Source organism: Epinephelus moara, chromosome 6 (assembly GCF_006386435.1).
Source record: "Epinephelus moara isolate mb chromosome 6, YSFRI_EMoa_1.0, whole genome shotgun sequence".
Taxonomy (NCBI): domain Eukaryota; kingdom Metazoa; phylum Chordata; class Actinopteri; order Perciformes; family Serranidae; genus Epinephelus; species Epinephelus moara.
Window position 1 is genome coordinate 1,719,802 of NC_065511.1, and position 4,927 is coordinate 1,724,728.

Genomic DNA, 4,927 nt, shown 5'->3' on the forward strand with positions numbered 1-4,927 from the left:
GAACCATGGCAGAAAAATGGCTACATCCCTGCAAGATCAAACACCGTAAAAGTTAGTAAAGGACGTGTTGAAAACTGCAACCGGAGGTGGTAGGGCGGGACTTCAGCGGGTGGCTTGTTCCGCCCAATGAGAGGCTGATCTTTGCAGCGAACTTCCACCCACTCAGACTAAGCAGGGCATGACTGTCTACCGTGGGAGGCTCTGCCACACCAGCCACATTATTAATAAATATTAATAATAATTAATAATTATGTTAAATAATGTGACTTAATTAACATTAAATCACCTCGTGGGGCACCATTCCCGTAAAGGGAAAATCATAGCCAGTTAAAGATATCAGTCTCATAAAATACGCTAAACTATTAATTTGGAGTTTGATTAATAATTAAATTAATGACAACAACCAAAATTAACAGTAACGCCTGAAGGATTTCGGAGTTCTTGACGCAGCAGAGGTTGACTATTCATTCACTCTTGTGCAACATTAAACAGACAGCAGGTATGATTCCAAAGAATTATATTTATTCACAAACTAGCAAAGCAAACCAAAACACACAAATTCTAACTAACTATATACAAGTTTGGTGTGTATATGGATAAGGATGTAACAAGTGGATTAATAATAAATGATACAAGTGACCATTTACCTGTCTTTGCAGTTATACAGAGCAATACTAAGACCAATAAAAATATTAAAACTATCAAAACAGTTAGATTTAAATCACAGGATTCTATCAACTCTTCTACAATGTATATACAGAAGATGTTGATGCGGCCTATGACAATTTATTGTCAATAATAACTGATCTTTTTGAAAAAAATTGTCCTATTGTAAAGAAAGTAGTGAGGAAAAAATATGCAGAGAAACCCTGGATTACTAAAGGAATACTAATTGCAAGTAAGCGGAAAAATGCATTGTACAAAGAATTCTTAAAGAAAAGAACAGTAGAGGCTGAAAATACGTACAAGGCATATAAAAACAAATTAATCCAAATAAGTAGAAGTAGAAAAAAGGAACACTACAGTAAATTACTAGAGGACAATAAAAACAGTACTAAAAATACGTGGAACATACTGAATGAAATTATTAAAAAAGGCACAAGGGAGACAGACTACCCCACCTACTTCCTAACAGAAAACAACTCAATCACAACCGATACGACTACAGCGGCAAATGAGTTTTTTTTGTAAATATTGGTCCTAGTTTGGCTGGGGAGATTGCAAGGACTGGTAATGGTGATTGCGTAGAGAGTAGAAATATACATGTCACAGAGTCTATGTTTTTAAGAGGAACTGATGAAAAAGAAATTAGAGATACTGTAAAAAAACTTGAAGGTAAGACGTCCACAGACTGGAATGGTATTGGCATGCTCTCACATATATCTGTAACCAGTCTCTGCAAACTGGCATATTTCCAGAAAAAATGAAAATTGCAAAAGTGATCCCAATTTTTAAAGCTGGAGACAAACATTAACTTTCAAACTATTGACCTGTTTCTCTGCTGTCTCAGTTTTCAAAATTTTGGAAAAATTGTTTTACTCAAGACTGGATGATTTTATCACAAAACATGGTGTATTGTGTGAACAGCAGTATGGGTTCAGAGCCAATAGGACAACTTCTTATGCAGTATTGGAATTTGTAGAGGAAATTACAAAGGCAGTGGAAAAGAAAGAATATGCAGTTGGGGTATTTTTAGATTTAAAAAAAAATTCTGTTTGGGTGTAGCTCTGTTGAAAGCCTATTTGTTAATGAGTCTATGTGAATGTTATTTTGTGTTGCAAACAGTCTGGATTAGTGCAGAGATTGTGTAGTTGTGTGCAAGAATCTGTTTGTGAACAATATTAGCAAACTAGACACTTAGCTTTGGCAAAGCCAACTAATCCATGACCTGACTGCAACCTATCACAACAGTAACTCAGTAACAGCATCAAATCACATACAACAAGTTAAACAGTCTTGCTTAGCCTGTAAAGCTGTCATAAGCTATGTTAGCCGGCAGAAGAAGGCTGGGAAGATGGTTCCAGGTGCAGTCTTTGTTGGGTCCTTTGTTCCAAAGGTGAAACTCCGAGGAAGCTGGTTGCTCAGGGTTTCGCAGAGTTAGACGCTGGGTGCTAACTCACTTAGTTCCTTGTTGCTGGAAAGCTAGTTGCAAACCTTGTGTTTGCAAGAGAGTCCATGATCAATTGCCCTCCCTTTAGTCGTTTGGGCTATGGAGCAGGGGTCTGGGCCTCTGTGCTGTTCCAGGCCCAGCCGGAAAAGGTGTTAGCTGCTACAGCAGCTGGAGCAAGAGAGAGATCTGTGGGAGGGAGCACAGATCTACAGATGCCTGTGACATCAGAGTCACATGTCACTGTAAAGGTCTTGTCCAATCAAGTTTTGGGACTTGAGTCTCACTGAGGTGTGAGGTGAGATCTCCTGTGGAGATGGGTGTCACATAGCCCTCTTTGTTTGAAGACAAAGAGCATGCAGAGGAAAAAGCCTTTAAATGCCCAGTGATGAGTTTACCAAATGATAGATCATCTGTGGTCCTGTGAATCCCAACAGTATTTTTGACCTGTCCCGGCCCTATTGTCATAATCATTAGAGTGTGCTCTGAAGGAGTTGGCATTTTTAAATGCATTTCCCTTAACTGCTACAACATCCACTGCTTGCTCACTTTGGCACACATCTTGAAGAAGATTTTGCTGTTTCCTAACAGCCTCATGTTGAAGAGTTAGTGTTTTTGCCTTTTCTAATGTTAGATCTGGATCCATTTGCAACCTTTCAGACAGCTTAGCATCCATCAGACCGACCACCAATCTATCCCTGATGAGCTTGTCACAGAGCTGTCCATACTCACGGTGTTCAATAAGCTCATAGAGTGCTTTGATGAAGTTATCAATGGACTCACCCCTCTCCTGTACTCGCTTGTGAAATCTTGCGCGCTCAAATATCAAGTTGCGCCGGGGGATGAAGTTGTTTGTCAGTTGCGTTTTGACCACATTATAATCCTTTAACTGTGCAGCAGTAAGGTCTCTGCAGCGGGTGACGGACTCTGCCTCCGGTCCCATAGAGTAGAGTAGTGTGTTGACTTGCTTCTCGGTGGACTGTTTATCCTAAGCCGGATGCCTGACGGAAGCGCTCGAAACGGCTAATCCAGAGTGGCCACTCTTCTGGATGAGTGAAGTCAAACTCCGAGGGTGGGGAGATCTGGAAGAAGGCTTGTTCCACCAGTTCTGCCATGCTGAAGTAACGATGGTAGGCTGTTTAACACGTTAACTCCTTGCGGGGCTAAGTAGCATTAGCATAACAGTGAAGCTAACAATATTTCGCCTGTTACACACGCTCCGATGAAATAACGTCAGTCGGTCTGTTAGAGGAAACACTCGAAGTTTCTGTCGTCGTGGATCTGCATCAAGACTTAAATCTAGCCACTTCTGACACCATGTTGTGATATCTAGAAACGACAACATGTCTTATCAGGTCGCTGGCCAGCATGAACTGAACCCGGATTTATTCCACTCTCCTGCCTCATACATACAATCATGCAGTGCCCCCTAGCGGGGCGGAGACCCATTCACATGAACAGAACAGACTTAGTAATATGCTGAGAGGATATTACTACACTTTAAGAGAGTCATAGTTACCCCGCCGTCTTATCTCGTGCTCATCTGCGCCCTAACCGGCGTACAGCTTCACACGAGACTAATTTCGGGCGCCCTTTGCTCCCTAACGGGAGTTCCTCACATGCGGTCCGTCCTTCGGATGAAAACCCTGGAGACTGCGAGGTCACTGCCTACTACGGGCAGCGGGTTCCTCTGGATCGCTCCATAGGGAAAAGGGGAGTAATGGGTACAAGTACCCTACTCAGTATGTATCCCATGAACCTGTCTAACCATTACCACATGCTCGACACACCCACGTGCGCGCCAGCGCTAGGGCTGCGCGATTCTGGAAAAAATGAGAATCACGTTTTTTTGGCTTAAAATTGAGATCACGATTCTCTTTTTTTCAACATAAAGAATTATTGTGCTTATTTCCTGATACAAAAGGAAAAGTAACAAAAATTATAAATAAATAATAAAAAAATATCATTAAATTACAAAACCTATGATTGTGCCTGATACAAGAGACACAAGGCACATAAACTCTGGTCAGCAGAGAGAGAACAGAATTAGATTAAATGCAACAGCTGACAGCCTGACACTGACCGTAAAAACAATAAACTTTAGTCTCTTGTCTTCTCAACAATTTGAACAATTTTAGCCTACATATCTTTAATTATATAATTATTTATATGTCTCTATGTATATTTTTACATAAATCCCCAATATTTTATTTGCCTTTTAAAAAGTCCTCTTCCTTCATTTAATTAGACAATGTTTATTGTATTGTATAATATGTATTAATTCTCTACAGGATCTTGTATGTTCTTTAATGTGTGTTCAATTTATTAAAAGAAAAAACAAAAAAAATGTTTTGGTGAACCCTGCAGCAAAGTGAACCCTCTTCCTCAGAGAGGATCTTTGCCTCCCAGTTTGTTCCTGGCGACAGAGCAGAGTGAACCATCTTTCTTCTCAGAGGATCTTTGTCCCATGAGAGCAGGCAGCTGTTCTCCGTGTCCGCAGTGTAAACAACTTTCGCTGGCGATTTGACAGTCACTAGAAGCACACTATGACCCTTTGTAAAAATTTCTGTGTAGTACCTGTGTTGTACATGAGCTAACGTTAGCGGCTAAGGACTGAGAGGCTGTCCGGTGTGTGTGTCAATCATTGGCAAACTTTCTGGGGAAAACCTGGTCTTATTAGGAGAGACGGCATTCATCCCACTTTGGATGGAGCTGCTCTCATTTCTAGGAACCTGGCAAACTTTATTAGTAAATCAAATCCCTGACAACCCAGAGTTGAGACCAGGACTCGGAGACGCAGTCCTATACGCCTCTCTGAGC